Source organism: Podarcis filfolensis (assembly GCF_964270895.1).
Source record: "Podarcis filfolensis genome assembly, chromosome: 1".
In the NCBI taxonomy this organism is placed as follows: domain Eukaryota; kingdom Metazoa; phylum Chordata; class Lepidosauria; order Squamata; family Lacertidae; genus Podarcis; species Podarcis filfolensis.
The window spans coordinates 66,207,114-66,233,783 of record NC_139604.1 but is presented as its reverse complement, the minus strand read 5'-3'; the positions used below and the strand labels follow the sequence as shown (position 1 = coordinate 66,233,783).

The window sequence follows — 26,670 nt, the reverse complement described above, 5'->3', positions numbered from 1 at the left end:
ATTACTGGAATGCCAGAAGTACTGGATCCCGCCCCCCAAGAAACAAATACTGGCTATTCCATATGTTTTGTGTGTACAGTGGTACCTCGGGTTACAGACGCTTCAAGTTACAGACTCTGCTAACCCAGAAATATACCTTGGGTTAAAAACTTTGCTTCAGGATGAGAACAGAAATTGCGCGGTGGCAGCGGGAGGCCCCATTAACTAAAGTGGTATCTCAGGTTAAGAACAATTTCAGGTTAAGAACAGACCTCCAGAATGAATTAAGTTCTTAACCCGAGGTACCACTGTACTTATTACTATGAACAGTTAAAAATAATCAGAAGAGATTCATATTTCCTCCCGTATACCACTTCATATGCATCTAAAACAAAGTTCTAAACTGCCACCTCAAAAATCCCAAACGCCTTCCACAAATTGTGCAAAACCCATCACTTGTTACAAGCCTATGACTCTTGGTGGAAATTATATGCACATTTATCCCATTGAGTAACGTGGGTCATACTTCTGAGTAAACATTCATAGAATTGGACTGCATTTTACTCAATATCATTGCAACATGAGAAATTTGTCTGTACATTACCTGTAAGGAAGCCCTAAGTAAACACATTATAAGATAGTGCAGTGAGTCCCATTGAAAGCAATGTCACCTAAGCAGTCATGGCTAACATGCCCCATTCCTTTCACTGGGCTCTAGCCACAAGTAAATTTAACCAGACCTGGGCTTGGAATAGTTTGAACAGAGGCCACTATGGCTACGTGTGACTTCCTTTGATCCCTTCTCAAAATCCAGCTTTTCCGGATTTCCAGCTTTTCTGGATTTCAGGCTGTTACACATACACCGTGAAAGTTGTAACAACCAAATACTAATGCAAATGCCATTGCCTTCATCATATAAAATCTCTGCAACTTTTTCAAATTTGCATTAAGCCTTAAGAAACTTTTTTTTTTAGAACACATGCCCCCTTGCTACCACTACCCACCCCCCTCAGAAAACCTATTTCTATGAATGAAACGAGTGCAAACAGATTGCCAAGATGGCTTTAAAAGGCACCTCTTTCTTCTTGTACAGAATACCCACTATAATTATATTTAACCTGTCAGCTCATAATTTTTTCTTATAACCAAATGGGCATTACTGAATGCTTTCTAAAAGCCCTGAAAACTGAGCACAGAGCAGTAGATCTCTCAGCAAATTCAAAACATACCATCTTCAAAAGTCGTCACTGGCAAAAAGAGGGCTATGGAAAACCCATCCAAACAAACCCAGCGTAAAACAAAAAAGCAGAGGGAGAGGTTGGCAACTCCCATGCGTTTCAGTTTAACAATTTGGTTTAAGGTTTAGCATGTTTTTATCCACGATGAGAAAAAAAAGATAAACTTATTTGGCAATCCCAGACACTTTGAAAGCCAGCATCCTGTAATTGTTTCCTCCTTCACCCTGGCAATTTCAACGAAGATTTGAAAACCTATGGCAAAACATAAAGACTTTTTCTCCGAAAGGATTGAAGTGGGGTAGGGGGATAGACTTAATTGCTATGCAATTTTTCAACTGGTACGAAATGTGTTTTTAAAGCCCTTGGTGTGCTACTGCTGGTTCTCTTCTTCAGCCTCGATGCTATGAAACAAAACAAAAAGACAACTTTCTCTGTGCCTGCAGAGAGAGCGTGATTTTTGTTTTTTTAAAACACAGCTTGGCTTAAATTACAGTGTGAGCAGCAGACATTCTATGTAACATAGTCAACCCTATTAGTGTAGAAAGAGCCCAAGTGGGTGGCAAGCTGCTTGTGAGTCCATAGCCTCTTTGAGATCAGTTGATTAAAACCGTGCCAACCGAGATTAATACACCACTGGGAATATCCTTATTTAGTCCCAGTAAGAAATAAAAGTGATCAGAGGGGATTTAGAGCTGGCATTCTCATTAAAATAAAGGACAGAGGCTGACATCAACAAATGGTAATTCTTTGCTAGTTACTGTGAAATACACACACACATCTGATGGTAGTAGAAGAATTAATGAACATTGCTGAGAGTAAAGCAAAACACAATCCACACAGGTCTGCTAGCACTCAAAATTCTGTCTCCCTTTTGTCCTGTTATGTTGTTCAAATCTTGAATGGAAACTGCAAGGAGGAAACAGGAGGTAGCTGCTACTGATCTGGCCACAAAACAATGTCCTATTCAAAAGCAGTATCTGTTCTTAATATCAGAATTACCTCGCCGGTAGAAAAGCGGGTTGTGTGGGGTGGAGTATTTGCATCAACATCAGCCCAGGAAAGCAATTATGTACTATTCCAAGAATGTAACTGAATAGACTACATAAAATATTTCTGAACATGGAAATCGTTTAGGAACTTTCTAAATGTCTTAACAGTGCACTTGGCTATGGCTTGATTTAGGAAGTAATATTTTACCTGAAGCAGTAAGTTTCTTTTTTCTTTCTCTTTAACTGCTTGAAACCAAAAGACAGTCAAACATAGCTGAGCCCTGTGCATGTTTACTCAAGAGTAAATCCCTCCGATTTTGAGGTAACTTACCCCTATGTTTAATGCGCCTAGGACTGCGGAATCAATGGTGGTGTGAATTATATATTAATTTTGCAAAATTCTGAAAAATAACTGGAACCAAGACCAGAACTACACAAATGAGATATGTCATGGCAATCTGGTGCTTGTAATGCTGAGTGTTTGCTGTATTAATTTTTAACCTATGCTGTCTCAAGTTAGGTGACTTATTTTATATATCACAGTGCTTCGCTTATCCTACAATTCAAAACATGCAGAGAGATTTGGAAAAGAAAAAAAATCTCTCCCTATTAAGAGGAAAAGTGAGATTAATTCTGATAAGACACAGAAATTATACATATAGGATGTGATAATAATTGATAGCACTAAGTAACTTACTGGGCCTAGACCAGGAAGCATGGATTTTTACAAGTAGAGCTGCCCTTAACTACGAACAGCAATTTGACTTCAAAAGGCAAGGCAGTAATTCTGCAATGAGTCTTACAGGTCGATCACAAATAGTTCCACGAAATGATTCTGTTATAGTGAAAAGGATAAAAAGGTAAAGGGACCCCTGACCATTAGGACCATTCGCGAACGACTCTGGGGTTGCGGCGCTCATCTCGCTTTACTGGCCGGGGGAGCCAGTGTACAGCTTCCGGGTCATGTGGCCAGCATGACTATGCAGCTTCTGGTGAATCAGAGCAGCGCACGGAAACGCCGTTTACCTTCCCGCCAGAGTGGTACCTATTTATCTACTTGCACTTTGACGTGCTTTTGAACTGCTAGGTTGGCAGGAGCAGGGACTGAGCAACAGGAGCTCACCCCATCACAGGGATTCGAACCACCGACCTTCTGATCGGCAAGCCCTAGGCTCTGTGGTTTAGACCACAGTGCCACCCGCGTTCCTAGTGAAAAGGATGCAGGGTCTTTTAATAATGAACTTTTATCCTGGCAGTTGAACCTGTTCTGGTATTCATGTAAGTCTTCGCGTATTCATGTAAGTCTTCACAACACTAGAGAATAGAGATGTCTTGTTTTTTCAGTATCTTTTCCATACATTCATGAGCAGCAGGATCTGTACGCCAGGAAGTTTTATGACTACAACCCTTAAAATGGTTTCAGATTCTGAAAAGGAGGGGAATTATCAGGGTTCTATGGTTGGTTCAATCCAAAATAGCTTTTAAATAGCTCTATACCAGGCATCCCCAAACTCCAGATGTTTTGGGACTAGAACGCCCATCATCCCTGACCACTAGTCCTGTTAGCTAAGGATGATGGGAGTTGTAGTCCCAAAACATCTGGAGGGTCGAATTTGGGGGTGCCTGCTCTGTACTATCTGCTGTAATAATAATAAGCGTATGCAGAAAGAGGATGGCAGAATGTGACATCCCCGGCCCTCCTCTTTTTATATCTACAGGGGTTCAAACACCCAATTGTAAAATATGGACAACACGCATATCTGAAAGTTAGTGACAAAATGATGAATGGAATACTGTTGTTGTCTATAAAATATATAGAAAGGATTGAATAAGTTATATTCTGAGAGGTCTTACATTATATGTCAAAGATAACACAAAGTGCAGTAAGTTATCATCATTATTTATTGATATGGAACCATTCCTGAATATCTTGCACCAATGTATGTGGAACTAATTCAGCAGCAGATTTAGGGCAGTACAGGTGGTTTCCCCGCACAGGGTGCTGAGCTGAGGGGGCACCCTGAGACCTACCTACAAACGAGACATCCTCATGGTTGGGGCCGGTGCAGCCCCAGTTGCTGGTTCCTCCTCCTCCTAGGAGAGAAAGCTAGTGACCCAAAGGGGGGAAAGGCACAGATTAAACATACATCTACCAGGAAGTGAGAGTACAGAGAGAGAGCATGAGAGACAGAGCAAGTTTGGAGTTGAATAAAGTTATTTGTTTTATATTGCTCCTGATTGGTTCTTAACACCACCTGGAACACATGCTGGAGCTGTGCACAAATGGCTGCTCAAAATCCTATACCTTATTTGTGGGAAGAGATATTGGGGATAGTGGAAGGGAAGAGAGAATTTCACCTAATTTTCCTAGCCTGGGGAGGAGAATTTCTCCAGTTTCTCAAGAGGGGAGGGGAGTAACCACCACCATTTGCAGGAGCGAAGCATCTTTCTTATTCCCTCTTAGCTGCTGTATCCGGAAATGGCAAGAACAGCAACTGGCTGCCAATTTACAGCCTTCACAATGCCCTCAACTCAGCATCATTTCAGGGGGCGGGAATTGCAGCCATAACTGGGGGCGGGGGGGAGACTATTAAGAGAAAATTCTGCAACATAACCTTTCTTTTCCTATGGACATTTCTTAGAGTAATGTCTTCTGAGAAATTTTAGCTCCAATCCAGTACAAACTGTTTTAGAGTGTGCCATAATTAAAACAGAAAAGCAGTCTATAATCTGAGGGAGCAAAACAAATAGGGAGCAGAGAGATGCGTAACAGACAGGTGTGTGGTAGTGTGGAGATTGAATTCAGTGTGTGCTATGGAATGCAACGAGAGAGAAAATGTATTAATTGAGAATAGGTTAAAAAGAAGCACTGAGTTCAAAGGGTAACAAAAACAATATTTTCCCACAATTAACATTGTTATGTACCCATCTTAAGTTAGTAAAAATAAAAATTGAACCAGAGGCTGAGGTTGTGAGAACTGTGGATGGGTCAATTAACAGGGGGCAGATTTGACAATGGCTTAGTGTGAAAACAGTCTTTTCCAGGACTTGAAAAGGTTTGTGAAAATCCTCTGGTTTTTCATAACTTGTTCCTGTTTGCAGCCACTGCATTTGCATCTGTTGTCTATGTTTGGTAGTAGCAGTATCTATGAGAGAACATGGCCCACATTTTTATTGCAGCCTTGTTGTTGTGTGCTGTTGCACATGCTGCTGCACATTAGCAGAAAATTTTTAAACACCCTTGCTGTGCACTGATGTACTGATTAATGCCTGGCTTTAAAAACAATTGCAGAACGTAAAAGGCTCTTTTAAAATCCTGCCCTGTGCGCTAATGCTCATTAATGGCCTCTTTTCTTTAAGCCTGTTGCTGTACACTAATGCGTATGCTAGTTCATATTAGAATACTTAAAGATCTGTTGCTGTGCACTGATGCACATAACTGTCTCGAGTTTTTTAAAACATTCAAGATACCTCAGCTGTAAACCTTTTTCTAAAAAAGTGGCCCCTCTTTTCAACCACCCAAAAGAAGGTGGGGGAAGATGTTTGTGACACTCAGACCCTTCAGTTCAACTTAGTTCTAGGATATCAGAGGCACTGGGCACAACCCAGCAACATTAATCGAGAATAGTCAATACCTTTTTTTTTAAAGGGACTTACTCCCCACTAACTTTTTTCTGGATTGTGTCCACCATATTTCTAAGTCATAGAAATGAGGTAACCAACATGCTGTCCTCTAGATGTTGTTAGGCTGCCATCATCCCTGACCACTGGCCAAGCTGGCTGTGGCTGATGGTACCTGGAAGAAAGGTAGAGATATTATCAGGAGCAATATACTATGAGGAACTATGAGGAAACATCAGCCCATCAGTGCTGAGAACTTCTTAACATTTATTTTGAGTGTCATTCCATTTGTATTGAGAGAGCACAACTGATAAGTTTAGCTTCCAGCATTCAAGTTCTGAATAAGCTACAAGAAACATACCGAAAGATCTGGGTGTCCATGGGCTCATTTCGCTGACATGTGGAAATGGAAATCCTTCTATCAAAAGAGATTTACATACTAGAGCCAAGAAAACTAGTAGTGTACATTGTGCCAAAGAGAGGGTATGATGTGGTCAGGCTTCTTAACGAGGCTTGTAGGATTTCCCCTAGAACATATTGCAGTGCCAAGACATACAAAACCCACAGCAACCCCAGAATAGAATTAAAATCACTCTAAATAAAAAGGCAAACTGAAACCTAACTTGGTGGCCTTGGTAACTCAACTGTCTTAAGTACAGCAGCTGGGAATAATGCCCCCCTCCTTGTTCAGGAATGGACAGCTGCATATCCTGGACTGGCTGAAATAGTATAGAAAAGAAATCAACTATTTCCTATATGTCCAAAACATTCATCTAGGACAGTGGTGTCCAAACTTCTTTCAAAGAGGGCCAGCTTTTTTTAAGGATTGAAGTTAATGAGCTTTTTTAAGGGTTGGAATTGTTGAGGTTTTTTTTGGATTTTACCCTAGGTAATTAACTGCCACAGGGGCCGGATTAAAACGACCGGCGGGCCTGATTAGGCCCCCAAAATGAACTTTGGCCATGCCTGATCTAGGACATATATGGACTTGCCGAATAAGAGATTCTAGCTTGCACTCAAATTCTGCAGAATGAAACCAGTTCTTACTAGGTGCAGATTTGGAGTGCATCTGGAGTACATAGAAAATAGAAATACTCAGACTGTTGGTGCTAAAATAAAATGTGTGTACTCAGCCCAAAGCATGCACACCCAGTAACAAAGTATATTAGATCTGGAAAGGAGATAACTACATTAAACATTTGCAAGAAACAAGAGAGAAAATTTACCAAGTCGAGAAGGTTACATGTTTTGGTCTTGTAGTTCACAACAGCTTGGAGTTCATATTAAATAACCCTGTGCATGTTTCAAGTGGTGTTAATTATCACTAAGGATCAGGTAGGAGTACTATAAAACAAAATACTTTATTTAAACAATACTTTATTTAAACAAGCTTTCTATAACTCCTAACTCCCTCGTACTCTTCCTCTGTACTTTCTGTATGGAATCACTTCCTGGCAGCTGTTCCCTTAACGTGTGACTTCCCCTTGTGTCCTTAAGCTTCTCTTCCTGACTGCTGTCCTAACCCTCTTACTTGGTCCCATATGCAAGTAAGTAGCAACTGGCTATGGCAGTCTGGTCTGCTGAATAATACCTACACCTGCATGTACAGTTCATATTATTTTCCAGTCACTCCATTGATGAAGGGAACGCAGTGGATGTAGCCTACCTTGATTTCAGCAAGGCATTTGACAAGGTGCCCCATGATATTCTTGTAAAGAAGCTGGTAAAATGCGGTCTTGACTATGCTACCACTCAGTGGATTTGTAACTGGCTGACTGACCGAACCCAAAGGGTGCTCATCAATGGTTCCTCTTCATCCTGGAGAAGAGTGACTAGTGGGGTGCCACAGGGTTCTGTCTTGGGCCCGGTCTTATTCAACATCTTTATCAACGACTTGGATGATGGACTCAAGGGCATCCTGATCAAATTTGCAGATGACACCAAACTGGGAGGGGTGGCTAACACCCCAGAGGACAGGATCACACTTCAAAACGACCTTGACAGATTAGAGAACTGGGCCAAAACAAACAAGATGAATTTTAACAGGGAGAAATGTAAAGTATTGCACTTGGGCAAAAAAAATGAGAGGCACAAATACAAGATGGGTGACACCTGGCTTGAGAGCACTACATGTGAAAAGGATCTAGGAGTCTTGGTTGACCACAAACTTGACATGAGCCAACAGTGTGACGCGGCAGCTAAAAAAGCCAATGCAATTCTGGGCTGCATCAATAGGAGTATAGCATCTAGATCAAGGGAAGTAATAGTGCCACTGTATTCTGCTCTGGTCAGACCTCACCTGGAGTACTGTGTCCAGTTCTGGGCACCACAGTTCAAGAAGGACATTGACAAACTGGAACGTGTCCAGAGGAGGGCAACCAAAATGGTCAAAGGCCTGGAAACGATGCCTTATGAGGAACGGCTAAGGGAGCTGGGCATGTTTAGCCTGGAGAAGAGGAGGTTAAGGGGTGATATGATAGCCATGTTCAAATATATAAAAGGATGTCACATAGAGGAGGGAGAAAGGTTGTTTTCTGCTGCTCCAGAGAAGCGGACACGGAGCAATGGTTCCAAACTACAAGAAAGAAGATTCCACCTAAACATTAGGAAGAACTTCCTGACAGTAAGAGCTGTTCGACAGTGGAACTTGCTGCCAGGGAGTGTGGTGGAGTCTCCTTCTTTGGAGGTCTTTAAGCAGAGGCTTGACAACCATATGTCAGGAGTGCTCTGATGGTGTTTCCTGCTTGGCAGGGGGTTGGACTCGATGGCCCTTGTGGTCTCTTCCAACTCTATGATTCTATGATTCTATGATTCTATGATTCTATGATTCATTCATAACACAGGACAGAAGAACGTTACAATCTAAACAAATATGGGGTCTGAACCAGGTGGTTACAAACAATGGCTCTCTCACCTTTACCATTTCACCCTATTTTTCTCACTAGCGGTTTTTTTCAGATATAGTAACAGTCATGCACTACTTACAAATTTGCTTGCCTGCTCCAGCCCTTTGAGTTCAGACTTCATGCAGATACTTTGTCTGATCAGCAGATTCACAATCTGCCCCCACCCCAATAAAAACCAGCATCCCAAACCATAGCTCAGCCTCTATCCTGTCACCCTAAACTCATATCCTTAAAATTTCCATTTACTAAGATGTCTAACTTCCTGGAGTTGTTTCTGCCCGTCTCCTGTGGTGGCACTCTGCTGTCTTCACATCACAGCTCATCACAAAATCTCACTACAGAGAGCTGTTCCCTTCCCTCTCACCTAGGTGAAAGTAACAACTCTCACATATTGATAGGAAAGGGTTAAGCAAGGCTGAGGGATTCTTTTGTCCTTTGGTTATCTGACTCTGATCAGTACCACTAGCCAATAGGAGTCCTCCTTATGAGCCAATTAAGTAATTTAGGATTTTGGCTGCCCTTCTGAATTATCTGCCTGTCTGACCATCAGGTGCATGAATTTTCATCTGAGCCAATCAGATGCCTGTTACTGGAACGCCTGTTCTGCACTGATCCTTCCCCACTTTTTTGAGCAAGCAGTCTTTTGGAGCCCCCCAAGGGAACAACAGTGCTATCCTGTTGAGGTATGATTTTACAAAGGGGTTGGGAATTGAATCTGCAGAGTTTATTGTGCAGAAAGTGTGTGTGTTAACAGGAGGGTGTTCAGTATTTCTAGCAAGGATTTGTGTATGCCACAGAGCTGTCAGGGCCGGATTTAGGTTTGATGAGGCCCTAAGCTACTGAAGGTAATGGGGCCCTTTATATGTCTAGCTGTCCTTTGTCAGCAACAAATTGTTGCTGTTTTTTGTGTTGAATATATGCTATATGGTAATTTATGGACCTAATAGGTATCTAACCAGTGATATTTTAGGGAGCAGGCTAGCAGGGGAGCCCCATTACTTACATCATAGGAGCCTACACCACACAAAACACTGTTGCTGTATGTAGGTTCTATTTTATTTGTTTTTTATCTTATATTTTGGAAATGTACATTCAGGGTTTTTTTCTTTATTTATTTTGGGGGGGGGGGCAAGAGAGTGGGGCCCTAAGCTATAGTTGTATAGCTTATACGTAAATCTGGCACTGAGCGCAGTGCTTCTCAATCGGTGGCCCTTGGATCATGGGGCACTTTTAGAGGGATCTCAGTGCCATACCCTGACCATTGCCTTCTCAGTGCCCCACCTCCTAGCTATGACATAGGCTTTTGGCTGGATCAACAGCAGCACCTGCAACGGTTTGTGAGCTGAGTAAAAAGGGCGGGGGAAGAGAATGTCTCCTTCCTCTGAAAAGAAAGGACCAGACCATGCACTGAAGGAAATTAGAACAAGCAAGAAAAGGTCAATATTTACTAACTTGCTTAATAAACTGGTAATGGTGAGGAAGGGGGTAAGAGAGAAAAGTTCTTAAAATAGGAAGAAGTGGTTGTAAAAGGAACGGAAAGGAGGCATGAAAAGAAAACCACAAGTTTTTTTGGGGGGGAGGGCGGGTTGGTCAGTGGGGAATAAATTACAATATGAGTGTGACAGGAGAATGGGAGCAGAAATTACAGGACATGGGTAAAAATACTTTGAAGGGCATCTGGGGGTGGGAAGTGAAATATATTAAAAGAAAAAGTATTTTCGAATTAGAGCCTCTAGATCAGCAAATTCTGCCTAAAATGGGGAGGCTGAATCACAATACCTCCAGAGCAAATGCCTGTACTTAGTGTGAGGAGAGCTGAGATGCAGAACTCCTTGCTACAAGGAAAACGCTGTAGTAAAGAATTTAGCCATTTCCAAAGATTAACTGGCACCACTTTCTTCTGATATCCATTAAAATGCTGATGGCTGCCACCATTTTGTGACCAGCTGCCTTTGCTCCACCATTTTGTGACTGGTGGCCCTAAGTAATGTTTAGGCCGTGTCTCAAGCAGGCCTTGAAAGTAAACAGTTTCAGAATCCCTGCAATTTTATTTAATTTATATCCTGCCCTTCAGCCCAAAAGAGCCCAGGATAGTAAGCAATAACTGATAAAACTTTATTAAAACATTAAAAACAATTCCATTATAGATGCAGACTGGGAAAGAGCGCAACTGAAAAGACTTGTTGAAAGAGGAAAGTCTTAGTAGGCACTGAAAAGGCAACAGAGACAGTGCCTGTTCTGATATTTAAAGGCATTCCCAAAGGGGAGTTTGTACATGTAGAGACTAAGGATAGGCGATAAATTTGATTCAGCTCCCATTTAAGGGCCACTTTTACAAAGTTACACTTTCTAATAAAGAACCACAACCATTCTTTGAAATTCGCTGGCAAGAATAAAGCATGGTCAGTTTCTCCCACTGTCACTACTGCTTTTACCAAACAGTCATCCAACAGCACAGACAAGACCAATATTACATGCTGCGTTAGCAGGTAGAAAATGCAGTTACATAGAATGGGACATCACAGAAGGAAAGCAAATAGTGAGCAGTGGATGGACCAACTTTTTATACCTCTGGTGAGGCTCGTATACAGCAGAGTAACGGGCAGATGTTCAACAGGCATAGCTTTTCTTGGTATAAACATCTTAACAGAAGCAATAGGTTTCTTGTTTGATCCTAGTCTGTTGTTCAGCTGTTAATCCAACTATGGGAAAAGTATTTAATGCCATAAAAGGTAAAGGTACCCCTGCCCGTACGGGCCAGTCGTGTCCGACTCTAGGGTTGTGCACCCATCTCACTTAAGAGGCCGGGGGCCAGCGCTGTCCGGAGACACTTCCGGGTCACGTGGCCAGCGTGACGAAGTGCTCTGGCGAGCCGGCACCAGTGCAGCACACGGAAACGCCGTTTACCTTCCTGCTATAAAGTGGTACCTATTTATCTACTTGCACTTAAGCGTGCTTTCGAACTGCTAGGTGGGCAGGAGCTGGGACCGAAAGACGGGAGCTCACCCCGCCGCGGGGATTCGAACTGCCGACCATGCGATTGGCAAGCCCTAGGCGCTGAGGTTTTACCCACAGCACCACCCGTGTCCCATTTAATGCCATAGCCTGGATTAAATTGTTTTTGGGATTTAAAACTTTGATGCAACCTTTCACAATTGCTTTACTTAAGAGTTGAAACTTGAGTATACAGTTGAGTGCATTAAAAAAAATTGTTGAAAAGTTTGTGGGTTGTTTTCTTTTTTACTTTTATCTGTCAATTAATAAGCAAAAGAATCACATTCAAAAATTACCAAAGGGGAGAGAAAATACCAGTAGAATTCTCACAGGTGCGAATACATGATTTATGCTACATTTACCTCATTTTTGAGGTGACTGAGAAGTGCTTGTGTTCATTCTACAAATTATTTTACCAGTGGTCAGCTTTTATTAGCCTTCCCAGGCATCCACACTTTCTGGAAACCCCAGGTTTTGAAGTGGGTTTTCCTGGGAGCTGGGAGTGCTACCCACCATGTGCATAACAGCAAATTATTATTATTATTATTATTATTATTATTATTATTATCATCATCATCATCATCATCATCATCATCATCCCCCCTTTTTTTGCTTTTAAAGTAATCCTTGCAGAAAGTGTTTGTTTCCTTTTACCTTTTTAAAAAAGAAAGGACTTCCCTTAAAAACCCAACCAGCAAGCGCACCAATCATAGGCCCTTGATAGCCAGCTTTGCCAGTGCCCTACACTTCAATTACAGCCTAGGGAAAGATGACATGAAGTACCATAACTCTCCCCATTGAGCATTTCAGATCAGGGAGCGTAGACAGCCAAAAAGACTACAGAGAGCTGGAGAAAGGTTTAACAGAAACAAAAATACATACCATTCCTTCAACCTCCTCACAGCAATAAAACCTTAAGTTCCTATGAATGATGTAGAAAATCAAAAGCCTCTTACATGGGAGAAGGAAACTTTAAATAAAGTGGAATACTGGTTTTGGCAAAGCACTTTTAAGAAAGCAAAACCTTAGAGTCAACAAGATTTTCTTAGCTTAATTTATGGGTGGGGGGGTGGAATGGTTATCAGAAAGTCAATTCCGTGGCTACATGGTTTTCATCATTGTTACAGATTCTGCCCCTGGGAAAATCTCATGATATCCAATCTCTCATCCGTGGTTCTGCGCTGTCTTCACTGCTCACCATGATAAGGGTCAAGCAGATGGAAGAAAGAAATGATTAAGGTAGGTTTGTTTTGTTACAATCAAATTAAATTCTAGGGACGTGAGAGAAAAGTCTATGCTGTAGTCTGAATTGGTATGTAATCCCACTACTTAAAACTGTAATGACAAAATTAACCCTGCACCAGTAGTTCCCAACCCATTATTTGTAGCACACTAGTCGAGTTACATACAAGCTACATTCTTGTGCGAGAGCCATGGTAAGTTGCATTTTTTTTAATTGTGTAGAGTAAGTAATTGAAAAACATATTGTGACATAATCAGGACTGTCATCAGGTATCCCGCAGTCATGCACCTTCACTTTTGCCCTACAACTGTCTTATCAACAGTGCACTGTTTCCTGAATCCACTCTTTACTAAAGATTATCCTCTCTTTTTTATGTCACCAGCTTAATGAGATGTATTATAGCCCAAGGGGTTTAATCAGTTCAAAAGAACAGACGTTACCTCTTAAGAATGCGTTCACACTTTTTGTAATAAATTACAAGGAAAATCTTGCATAATTAGAACATAAACTTTAATGAAGTTAGACCTGTAAGCAAACCATTAAAAAAAAAAAACCACATGGGTGCTATTGTACAATGTTTACAGGGTTATGCATTCACTTTCACATTAAGCACCATTTTTAAAAGATTGTAATGAGATAGTTTCCTTGTTAACATAAACAATTTCCAGAAGAGCCACAAATCAACCAAAACCTAAATAAATATTTCCTAGAAAAATGAAAAATAGTGATTTCTGACAGCTCATAGAAGAGATTGTGCAGAGCAGTATAAATCTAAGCATTGGGACTGAAAACACTCTTATTTTTGATTATTCTAAAGAAGAGAAGAATGATCTTTGTTTCCAGAAACAGTAAAGTACATTCCAAAGCTGCTTTTGTTTTTAATTTACAGAAGCTCTTGATTCTAATCTACTAAGCCAACAAATAATCTGTCCACTAGTTTTCTCCCCCCCCCCTTTTTTTTCTGAGTCTCATGAAAAGTACACACAATTGTTGACATACGGGAGGGGGAAAATACATATTCCTTCTCTGTTATTATGAATGGATCATTTCAGTGCAAGTGCTCACTCCGTAGCCCATAGCTCTGGAACTTTGAAATCTTGTACTTACTAAACAGAAGAACCTCTAACCTCATTCTGTGAGTATCAATGGAAAAGTAATTTAACTTAATCCAATGGGGAAAAGTTAAGGTCTGTGTCACTTAAAAGAGGGGAGGAGGAAGACAGCAAGAAGCTCATTTCTGTCTTTTAAAAAAAAATGTTTCATCTGAATGATGTTCAGTGGGGGTAGAAACTGGCAACTGACTGTGCAATGGGACAAACCTGGCCCCTGAAATAGTGCCATATTCTTTACTTGCTGCTTTGAGTGCCTCCGCCACTCACTCCTCAAGTGGCAGTGAGTCCTATGGAAGAGGGAAACACAAAGTGTGAGTAGGAACAGACAGAAGAAGAGCCAAAGGCTACCTAGTCCAACATCCCATTTCCCACAGTGGTCATCTAGATGCCTCTGGGAATCCCACAAAGAAGTCATAAAAGTAATACTCCCCTTCATTGTTATGCACAAGCAACTGGTATTCAGAGCCATGCTGCCTCCATTCCTGGACGTAGCACATAGCCATCAAGACACCGAGCTGGTTTGCACATAATGCTAAACCATACAATCACTGAGTGTGAGCACACAAGTGTGGGGTTTCTGGAGAGGAGATTGTAGCTGTATTATTCTTTCTCTGGTCCTGTTGCTACTGCGATCTAAGCCATGGTGTGGTGTGTTGTCTGAACGCAGGCTTGTGATTTGTCTGACTCCAAACACACAGACTGTAACCAAGGTTTGTTCTTGGGATTGTAGCTGAAGGATTGTCAGGAGGATTAAAGCCATGAGCCTGGGTATAGATGAAACACAGCCAAACCAGGGCTTAGCTTACAGCAGCAACAGAAACGGGGGAGGGGGGTGCAGTGGCTGCAAACTTCTCTACATGCAGACCACCTCATAGAGTCCATAGGCAGTAAGCACTTGCTGTGTGTAGGTTCCTTAGATTTCAGAGAAGATTTGGAAGTTTCACTAGTTCTACAAGGACAGAGTCGCTTTTCTATGGTAAAGACCCTTTCTTGACCCATCTAGCCCCTTTGCTTCTGTTATCTGCACTCAGACCCAGCTGGCAAACTGGATTTAAATTTTTATTTCTATAAAATTCAGATTCTAGGCTTAGAAAGTCAAGCATTTTCCTCATTCAAGGACCTCACATAAACCCACTTTTAATTTGCCCTGTACAAGACGGACAACACCATCTCTCATCTGAAATGGAAAACGGTTACCTTGGTGGCTTGAATCCACTATCTACATCACTAGAACTAAGACCTTTCACCTGAGTTACACGAAATGCTCACAAGTTTCCTTTCTTGCTTTCTGCATTCATGTTGTCCTGGCAAAGTAAAGAAGGACATGTCATTTCAACAGATTTGCTGTCACAGAAATAATACATTTGCTGTTTGTTTTGGTTTTTTTTTTTTGTTAATTCATAGAATCACCTTCCACCAAAAATACATAGCTGTCAACTTTTCCCTTTTCTTGCAAGGAATCCTATTTGGAATAAGGGAATTCCCCTTTTAAAAAAAGGGAAACGTTGACAGCTATGCCAAAATATTGTACAGAAAAGTTGCACAGAGTTGCTGCAGCTTTCATTCCAACCCCCCAGCCCCTGAGTCTTGACTCACATTCTGCTTGAGGCACATTTACTCAGATGCAGAAACCACTCAAAGAGCATTTATGTTAGATTATGAGAATGCAAGAAGATCTTGTCAAGCAAGGTGACAAGATTCACAGCAGAAGAAAATTTGCAAACTGTCCCAGACATTGTGCCAACATACCCAGGAGTATTCCATCTAATGTACATTCAGCCATAGAGACAGCAACAGTGTAAACAGGAACACTCTTATTTGTAACTAGAGTGCTTGTGAATGGCTATCAGTGTCCATACTGTTTATTCTGTTTTTGTTTTGTAAATGATCACTGATCTCTTGTTGCTAGCATAACGGTTCACTTCAATTCTGCACCTTACTTGATGGCTCAGTCACATTTTCACAGATGCTGTCTGTGTGCTTAAATTGTGACAATAAACCTGAACAGTGCTGTGCCACATGCTACTAATGCACTCCATACTGTCAGTAAGCTTATCTGGACTGAAAGAGAGTTGCCTTTGCAGAGAAACCTAAGTCATTGTTCAAAACCTAAAGGCAGATTTGTTTCATCTTGTAGTTGCTTTTCCACGAAGTGGTTGTGAGGATTAAATGAGGTAGCTCCAAATAGAATACCCTAACCTCACTGGAGAGTAAAATGCTTTACCAATGTCCTGTGCTGATTTCATCTGAAACATCCACTGAGAGTCTACAGCAGGCTTAGGAAACTTCTGACTCGAATCTAATTAGGCCTGCCACAGGCCCAGGTTTGAACCACAAAACCCAACGATGCTCACTGAAGTCATATGTGATGTCAGGTGTAGGGCAAGTAAGGATGCTGCTTCAAAGAAACAGTTAGAGCTTACTGTGAGCACCTATCAGTGGATTGGTAGTGACAGTGAGCCCCACTGGGATTAGCTGCACTTAAGAGTTCCCTACCCCTGGTCTAAATTATAACATGCACTACCAAGTGCCATACAACCTGTGGCCTACCAAGAATCAAAGGTGGGATTCACTTAAGGAGCCCCATTAGTTTGCCCTGATTCACAATGTGGTTCTGCCCCATATAGTCTGCCGCTCATGGGCCTTGGATCTGGTGGGGTGTAGGGAGATCTCCCAGAAGAACATGCAGGGGAGGGGAGGAGGGGGGTCATTTCAAGTGGCAAGCTGGAATGCTTGTGCGGATGGAATACTTGTAATAGCATGATGTTGAATTCTACCCAATGTAGCATGCAACCCACCAGCCATATATTGTACCTGATACCCATCACCATTTTACAGTCACAGGCAAGCAGCAAAGCCAACAGATTTATCAAGCCTCTGATGGGCTTCCTAGATGGTGGGCTTGGTGAGCCACACACAAGTAAGCCTGGTATATAGGAACTATCACTCTCCGGTGATGTATGCAAAGTGTCACATACAGTACATACATCTGAGAGAAGATACGACTTAACTGATTTTATATTTCTTATTAACCTGGCAGTTTCTTATTTCTTACTAACCAAAACCAGCTAAGAATAGCGTGCCCTTAATGCTGCTTACTAATTTAAGGGCTTTGTAAGTTAGCTTTTAAATTCTGGCTTGTAAACTACAATGAAATTCACCAAAATAGTGGTAGAAACTGCTTCATTGGAATGTCATCTAAGAAGCTCTTCATCTTAATCTGTCTCCATGAGGTGTGGCCTCCTGCTGAGGAATACACAGTTATATCGTTAACATGGCAGACCCTACTGAGAGATACAACAGCCCCAGTCATAGATGATAATGAAACAATGACAGGTTTTTCTAAACGAGACTTTATGAAAATCCACTCCCGTTACTGCTTGGGAAAAGCATTCTTACTGGGGTATTTATTGTAAAATGGGTGGGGAACCTGTTTTTAGACCACAGCTTCCATTATCCCTGACCACTGGCCATGCTGGCTTGGACTGATTTGAGTTACAGCTCAATAACATGTGAAGGGACACAGGTTCCCTGTGATAGAGTCTGATCAATAAGCAGAAATTAGCAGAATTTAGTCAGTTGAATTTGTCCAGGCGTTGCTTAGAAATGTCCTAATAGGTCTCATGGTCAAGTAGGCTGAACAAGAGTTGGTGTACAGGGAAGCAGATTAGAAATTAATGTAAGGGACCAAGGTGAGCACTTAAGCCAATGGAACCTGGAAAGTACAAATGACCCAGGAAAACTAATTCCATGCATCAAATAACCAGCAGAATGTCCAAACACAATCAAGTTAGCCATTTATGGATATATGTGAAAAGAAATGTATGAGTTGAGGAAAATATGCTTCTACACATGAACATGGTATGATATATATTTAAGCTGGCATACACCTGGAAAAGGTTGTACATGAAATTGGCAAATTGACTGGCTTCCTCCTGAGTCTTTGGCTCATCTTATTCATTTTGTGAATTGACATCACAGAACTAGTTTTCGTGTTCAGTGTACTGATGCTACAGTTCTTTTGATGGTCATTTGTATTTGATGTTCTTAAGTATTTCCCTCCCCCCTCAGATATTGATTAATATTAAATATGCATATATATATATATATATATATATATATATATATATATATATATATATGGTTATCTTTAGGGAGTAACATTTCTGTTTACTGACTATCAGGTAATACTATTCTGGAATCTAAAATGTTCCATGATGAGCAGCATTCAGGATTTTTGGCACATGCATTGGTTGTGACCTGATGGTGTCTTGCACATAGACATCTCATTTGTAATTGTCCCATATCCTAGGCATTGTTCCAGTAATTTCAATTTTTGTTCCAATATTTGAAAGGAAAGTTAATCAGAAATTGAAAACCCAGTGGCGCCTATCCAACTAAGATTAGTAAAGTTGCTGCAATAATTTGTCCATTTTTCTAGCCATTGACAGAGAAATAGGTGAAAAGAAACTCTCCCCACCCCCCACCCCAAAGCAAGAGAAAGGTGACAGAGATTTTACTTAAATTTCCAGGAGCAAGTTGTATAGAGGTGTGGATGTTATTCCTTGCAATTGTTTAAAGACCAACCCTCTTGCTGCTCTGCACAGTCTCGTGGAAAATCCAGGATGCATGCTGACTGTGGAGACTGCTTGAAAAGGATCAGAGAACAGCGTGGTGAATTTTTGAAGTTGAAGGAGATAATATCCCTATGCCCCTCAGCCACCTTGTAAAATTAGTTATTAAGGTATAAGTGCCATTCCCTCTCCAGATGTCACCAAAGATCTTTATCAGCTTTCACAAGGAGGCATAAAACAATTACCTCTTTCATGAGGTGTGGAGAGTCTCATCAGATGAGTGGGCAGTGTTCAGAAGCACTGGAATTAATTGTCATAAAAAAAGTTCTTCTTCTTGTTGTTGTTTATATTATATCAATATGTATGCTGCTTTTGTACATAAATATGCCCAAATCGTTTTGTAATGCAGTAGCAATACAACCGCAAAAATGCATCATTACACTGAACAATCCAATACCAATTCATCTCAGAACGTGTTATGATGATCCAAAAAAACATTCATTTTAATACAAACAGTATAACTTTGGCAATTCATTACAAAATAGGCAATATCAATAATTAAAATACATATGAATTGATGTTATTTATGCTGAAATATATAAAACAGAGTCAGATATATAATAAAACTTCCCAGTGCAATCAAGTATTAATAACTCCTTATTTTGTACAGTGGTACCTCAGGTTACAGACACTTCAGGTTACAGACGCTTCAGGTTACAGACTCCGCTAACCCAGAAATAGTACCTCGGGTTAAGAACTTTGCTTCAGGATGAGAACAGAAATTGTGCGGTGGCAGTGGGAGGCCCCATTAGCTAAAGTGGTGCTTCAGGTTAAGAACAGTTTCAGGTTAAGAACAGACCTCCAGAACGAATTAAGTTCTTAACCCGAGGTACACCACTGTACATTGCAATGACAGGGAGTGTCAGCTCAGCTGCCTTGACAAGGTGGACTTTGCTTCTCTTTCCTTGTGGCAGTTCCATTGCAGCACAGGATGACAAACAGGGAGGACTTCTTTCGCCAGAAGGGGAAATTTTATAAGCAGTGCGAGAACTTGGCAAAAACCAACCCAGCCCTGCTCTTCTTCAGCTCAACCCTAATTTTTAACTGGTCACAGCATGAAAAGGTGAACTTGCAAAACTGTTTGACACAACTATAGTGTGAAGATGTATAGGACGTTCGTTCACATATACAAACTGATCTTAAAAGGAGTGGTCCCCCCCCCCCCGGCAGGTTAAAAATGGTGAGAGAATAGCCAATTGAGCCTGCATGTGGACTAGACATAAGTGCAGCACTTAGTGTTAACAGTATACATTTAAGTCTTTGTGTCAGAGCAGCATTATTAACCCAGGTGGACTGACCCAAATTCTCCCTAATGTCAACTCCATTGTAGGGGAGAGGAGTTATTTTGATATTCATAATTCAATGTGCTTTTTTGAATATTGTTATTAGAAACACATATCTACACCTAGCTTAAACACAAACACAGCCGCAACCGCACAGTCACAAAAGCCTGAATTTTTATGCAATGCAGACTATCCATATGCATATCCAGAACTATATAAAAAGAGAAAAAGATATCTTTTCATTTTGCCTTTTGTGCTGTTCACTCCAGGAATCCTGGCTTGATCTTGACAGATCTGCTAGTTTATAATGAATATTTCCGTAGCTTTTATGGTTAGCGTCAAGAAGGCACCTGGGAGTAAGATTTGCTCACTGTAGGGGGCTGCTTTGTGTTCCTCCGCTTTTGTTTTCTTATATTGGTGTGTTTTTTTACTGAATTCTTGGGTGTTTGCCTATAATAAACATTTTGATTGCAACTAAATATTTTATTGATTTACGCATGAACAAAAAGAGAGCACAACAAACAAAGAACATCTACTATTCTGTTGCACTGGAAAGAAATGTAGCTAATAAACACTATATATGCGGGGAATATATATACACATACATACACACAATGTGTCAGGCATTGCAGAGGCATTTTTTAAAAAAATTACCGCTGCTAATGTGCTGGGGTGTGTGTGTAATCCTGGTACCTTGCACTGGGATAGGCATACAAGGCATATGGGAGCACTGCACCTCTCTTCCTGAGAGGCATAACCATAAAATCAAGCTCCGAAAGCATGACACTCTATTCTTCTTTATTTATATATTTAATTTTTAAATTACGTTTGTATACTGCCCTATACCCGGAGATCTCAGGGCAGCTCACAACATAAAATTACAATATAACAAATACAAAACACATCATAAAAATAAAAACAGAGACAGCCCAACAATCCTCGCTTCCACAACACATTAAAAGGGCATTGGATGTCAATCAGCCTAAAGCCTGGTTAAAGAGGAATGTTTTCACCTGGCGCCTAATGTTGGATAATGAAGGTGCCAGCCGAACCTCCCTGGGAGAGCATTCCACAAATGGGGAGCCACTGCAGAAAAGGCCCATTCTCATGTTGCTGCCCTCCGGATCTTTCATGGAGGAGACACACAAAGAAGGGTCTCAGGATGATCTCAGGGTCTGGATAGGTTCATATAGATAGAGGCAGTTCTTCAGATATTGCAGTCTTGAACTGTATATGCAGGGCCTAGGGCAGAAGACAGCACAAGGACTCCCACTACCAGAATAGGACTTTACTGTTTTTTGTGGAGAGGGGTGTCTTCTTAGACAGAAACAACACAGCTTCTTGCAGTAGCTATTTCTAGGTGACCTTCCCTACTACCCAAATACTATCTATCTATCTATCTATCTATCTATTTATTTATTTATTTATTTATTACATGGAGATGCCATGGTTCATCTGGAACAGCACAACCAGATGCTTTCATCTGCCCCAGCTGCAACTAAACATGTCTCTCCCATATCAGTCTCTACAGTCACAGGAGGTGCTGTAACCTTGCAGCAGTTTGACTTCACCCCTAAAGGGACACTCTTCCACTGTCTCGCGAGACAGACGGGATGCCAGCTCTATTTATTACATTTATCAGATGCTTTACACAAAAGAAAAAGTCTCAAAGTGACTTGACACAAGATACAACAAATAAAAGCAATTTAAAACCAGAAAAAAATAAAAATACTTAAAATGTTGGTCCAGTAAAATGTTCATAATGACAAGAAAACAATGCACATTTTTATCATAAAGTTTTGCAGTTGAAGATCTCCTCTTCAGCTGAGAAGCAGGTCCTTGGGTGGGGTGGATCTGCTTTGCTGGCTTCCAAGCAGGTGACTTGCTTTTGCTGCCTTCTACCCTCCTTCCACGGACTCACCTGCCAGGAAGCGGGTGTTAGTGCTCTTCTCAACCCACTGAGTCACTCCAGCAACTAGTTACCCAGGATATGAAAAAAATGATCCATGCCTTTTTCCATTCTGTGCCACTTTTGCATGTGTTCATCCTTAAATCTGTTACAGCTGCTTCCTCATTAATCTGTGAACCTTTTTCTAGAAAAACATCTGCATGGAAATTTGCAGTTTAAACACATCATTTAAAAATCTATGTTTTCTCTCAAAATAAGATGTTGATATTTCAGTACTTTTGAACCTAGAACTGCATTAGAAGATGTGGGAGGTGTAAAAGCTGGTGGATAACCAAGTTCCAATGCACGCATTGGTATGAGTGGTGTGGATCATGTAAACTTTCATTGGAATTCATAAAGATCTCGTTCCTCAAGCATCCTAATTGCAGCAACAAGCAGCTGAGGGAGCAAAATGGCAGAGCAGAGGAGGGTTTAGTCCCCTGCAGCACAGTCCTGACCCTCATTGGTGCCCCTGGTGATTGCTATTAATTGTTGTTTTTAAAAAGGAGATGAGGGAATAGAATTTAAGACATAGCTCAAGTCACATCTGCTGTGCCCTTCTTGCATTTAGTAGATTTTTAAGCACATCTTATGCTATTGAGAGCCTATAATTTCCTTTACTGTAGTCTCTTTGCTTTGTAGGGGAGCAAGAGATACCTTTCTCTAATGGAGAAACCACAACAAATCCAAGATCTCCTATTAATATAGAGAGTCCTGAACTGTAATATATTAATGAATGGACATACACTCACACTGTAATCATGAATTTCAGTATTGCCTTTGATGCCTCATTGGGCACAAAGCTCTTACAAAATGTTTGAAGTGTCTGGCTGTGTAATAATGATTTATAATTCTCTTGAACCAAAGCAAAATTTGCTCGTAAAAATCATTTTTGAAATAAAAAATAAATTGTGACTGGAGGGTCCGGGTTTGTTTCAAAAAGAGATCACCCACAAGCAGCAAATTATTTTAAAAGCCACTGGTTCTAGTGTTTTGAGATAGGCAGTGCACAACTCAGAATTTCAAAGTGCTATTAATTAAGATCAGTTTATTAAAATGTCAATCTTTTCAACCAAAATTTCCTCCGCTGCAACTACTAGCTGCAAGTTTCCTTCTGTGTAACAAATACATCTAACTTTGGTGCTATTTTTCCTCCCATAACCATTCATTTCTTATTCTGTAAGAAGGGTTTCTTCCCTCCTTCTGCAAACTGGGTTTCTGTGAATGGCTCCTACATTTCTATCTGCCTCTTAAACAGTCAGTAAGGTTTTCCATGTAATAACTAGCCAAAACCAACGATACAATATACTTTAGAGAAGCTCCTTTTCTCAAATTCATGTGCTCTCTGGTTCCTTTCTCACTTTGGCCTTTCAGTGCTACCCAGTGATGGTTTTTAGACAGTCAGCTGCATGTGGAATTATTAGCCAGGTGGACTGCAGTAGACATAGTGATGTTGCATCCCTGCACATCCTTCCTGTGGGTTTAACTGCACTGGTGGATGCGCTCAGTTTGAATGTGTATGTCTGTCACCCTTTTAAGAAGTCAATTGGGCAACATAACCTTTGAGATCCCTTCCAACTTTGCGATTATTTGTCATATATGTCAGGCAGCACTCAGATTTCTAAAACAGAGATAAATGTAGATGATGATGAACATGTTTGCACATGTGTGTGTTTTATGATGTTGCCCATGATCATTTGTGATGAGTTATATGGTTCATGTGTAGAATAGTGGGATCGATGAATTATAGGATGCTGCATGGAAAATCAAGGCGGTATTTTTGTTTCCTTAACTTCTAAAAATGAAACCCCACAAATGTTACTGGTTAATTTTTTATATATTTTAGCATCACGGGTTCCAGCAACCTGGAAACTTAGTAGACAATCAGACACCAGCAAGTATCCACCCAAGTAGGATCTGGATACTAATCTGTTGGGGCCCAGCACAATAGAAAAATCCCTGCAAATTTCAAAATTGATAGTATATTTTAATCAACTTTGTAGTACAGCTTAAACATCTGCAAAAAGTAAAAATTGTTGGAGCCTTTAGCAATCGATCAGGAGCTGGTCTCTTTTGGAGTTGTACTGTAGGTCAAGTTACTGTATACTATATGTATCATTCTCTCTAGATCTATGAGGTCAGTTTATTAAGGACTAAAGATAGATACTATGACAATTCATACCCTAAAGTCAATTTGTTACAAAAATATAAAACAAACAATGCATGGTTCTCTCTTACTATTTCCAGAGTCTCATTTTGGAACAATGTCCCACTTAATTGCATTAAGAATAGAATATCTAGAGGGTTGTGGGTTGTTGTTGTTTTTTGCTCTTATTACCAACAGAGTTTAAAAACACACACATACTTGTGTCTGTGTATGAGTGAAAGGGCTGAGAGCATTAAGGCGCTACACTTGAATGCACTGAGCTTCTGAACTCCATGATACTCATTGTATGCTCAGCTTGAGATCAAGACAGTTGTCAAGACCTCAGTTTTATTTCTTCAAAAGATCCAAAAACACTAATGCTTCAGATTCTAAATAAGAAAGATTTGCTTTGCAGAGCCACTGATGCACAGGTACCAGTTTCTGCTTCAAATCCCAGACCCCAGCAGTGAGAAAACCATTTGCCATTACCCAGTTGTACACCTCAGTGAAATCATCACTGTATTAACTTAGGGATAACAGTTGGATTTACACATATTTTCCTCCACTGTCACCAGTGTGAAGTGCTTAAATCTAGATGGATAGCATCCATTGCCACTTACAAACAGAAAAGTAAAACTGTCAAATTCTACCAAAATTGTAGAATGTCAGACATTCTCACACTAACCTTAATTCTGTGACAGCACAATGCGAGTCCTAAGCACAAGAAGAATCAAGAGTAGAGGTAACTTTGAAAACTCTTTTTATTAATAAACGACAAACACACAGAGAGAAAGAAAGCTAGCCAGCTTGGCCTTCCTATGCAGGTTTACTGACTGTAACCAGTTCCAGTTGGCTTAAGGGAGAAACCACACCTATTCAAAGAGGAAAAGGGTACTGCTGTTACAACCTAGGCCTGCTCTTAAAGAAACAGATCATATGTATAACACCCTCTTTTATCTTCCTGGATGTTTAAAGGGAGCCAGAGGGAGTAGCCATGCGGGTCTAGGGTATTGTGAACATATCTGTCAGCAAGGACATCATTTTCTATGAGCATTCACATTAAGCAAACCAATTAGGGTAAGCAGTTTCTTCATTCCTCTGTAGTTGTATAAAAGTAGACTAATGAGTAGGAGGCTAGCCTTCTGTCCCCATATGAAACATACATATCCCATCTTAACAAAACAGGTACAGTCAAACCTCGGTTCTGGAATGTAATCCGTTCCAGAAGCCCGTTCGGCTTCCAAAATGTTCAACAACTAAGGCGCGGCTTCTGATTGGTTGCAGAAGCTTCCTGCACTCAAGCGGAAACCGCGTTGGACATTCAGCTTCCGAAAAACATTCAAAAACTGGAGCATTTATTTCTAGGTTTTTTTTCAGCGTTCAGGAGCCAAAACGTTTCAAAATGGAGGAATTTGGGAGCCGAGGTTTGCTGTACTCACCAGCAGTCATATAGAGTAGCAAGCTAAAATATCCTAGAATATACATATATTTGGATACTTTATCAACACAGTGAAATGCTGCCCTGCATAAATGTTTACCGCAAAAGCTTGTACATTTGAGGGCTCTGTCATTAATGCATATATGACACATGGTTATTTCCACCGTAATACACATCTGATCCATAGCATCACCACCACCAATAAAGCAGGAGCTGATGTAGCTACAGTTTATAGACTAGTGTTACTACTCTTCAAACAATTCTCAGCAGAATAGGATCCCCCCCATGTTTAATAATTTCCAAACATGAAATAGATTATTGCTCTGGAATGGAAAGGGAGGGGGAACCTTGAAACATTTTATTGCACAAACTGTTCCTATATGTCCACATGTCAATTCTACAATTACTTTTTCATACATTATTGCAGAATGCATTCAAAATATATTGTCAGCTTAATACTTTGTTTTATTTGTGAGTTAGTATGTGGTAGGTTTCCATCCCAGAAAGTGATCCATACAAATTAGGTTTGCTTTGTTGCTATGGAAGCTTTAAAGGCTTTGACTCTGCAATTTATTGTTAAAGTCAAGAAAATGGAGGCAGAATTAAAACTCTCTTGTGTGGACATTTTGCCTTTCCATTATACATTTTAAACAATTTGACAAGCCCTTAACAAGAGGAAATTTATTCCAATGTGCAAGCTTGATATTTCCAACCGAAGTGTATTATGTTAACTGGAAATCTGGGGAGTAATGGACAACAAAATGTTACCTTGTACTTGAAAGTTATAGAAACAAACTTTGGACTTTAAGACAGGTGGCTTATCTTCCTCAGGTTTTGATATTTTCATGGTAGTTGATGAGAAGATAGGCAAACACCAGTATTTAAATTGTTCTTCACCGTTTCTGCTAACGAACTGTTTGAGTGGAGGTGTTTCCAAGGTTGGCATTTTACTTTTATTTAAACATGCATTTCTGAGTGCCAGTAGGGGAAACATCTGCCTACCCTAAACGTTTCTTTGTGGCAGGGTGGGGCTCTAATGGGATTGGGGAAGGATTGGCTTCATATTCCTCTTGCCTGCCAAGAGCAAGCTCTACTCATCTCAGATAACTTGGATATTTAATCATCCCTTCCACAACTTT

The 26,670-nt window shown here is 40.6% G+C and overlaps 1 long non-coding RNA gene across 4 annotated transcripts in view; it reads left to right on the top strand.

Moving 5' to 3' along the window:
* LOC310751263 overlaps positions 1-26,670 on the top strand; it is a 96,408-nt gene that overhangs the window by 5,800 nt on the left and 63,938 nt on the right. The window contains exons 2-3 of one of the 4 annotated variants that reach the window (XR_014542438.1): positions 9,284-9,416; positions 12,855-12,966. This is a non-coding gene — a long non-coding RNA (uncharacterized lncRNA). Of the gene's footprint in view, positions 1-9,088; positions 9,417-12,854; positions 12,967-26,670 lie in introns of those variants that run through there. The other 3 variants (XR_014542439.1, XR_014542440.1, XR_014542441.1) reach the window with 3 other exon arrangements.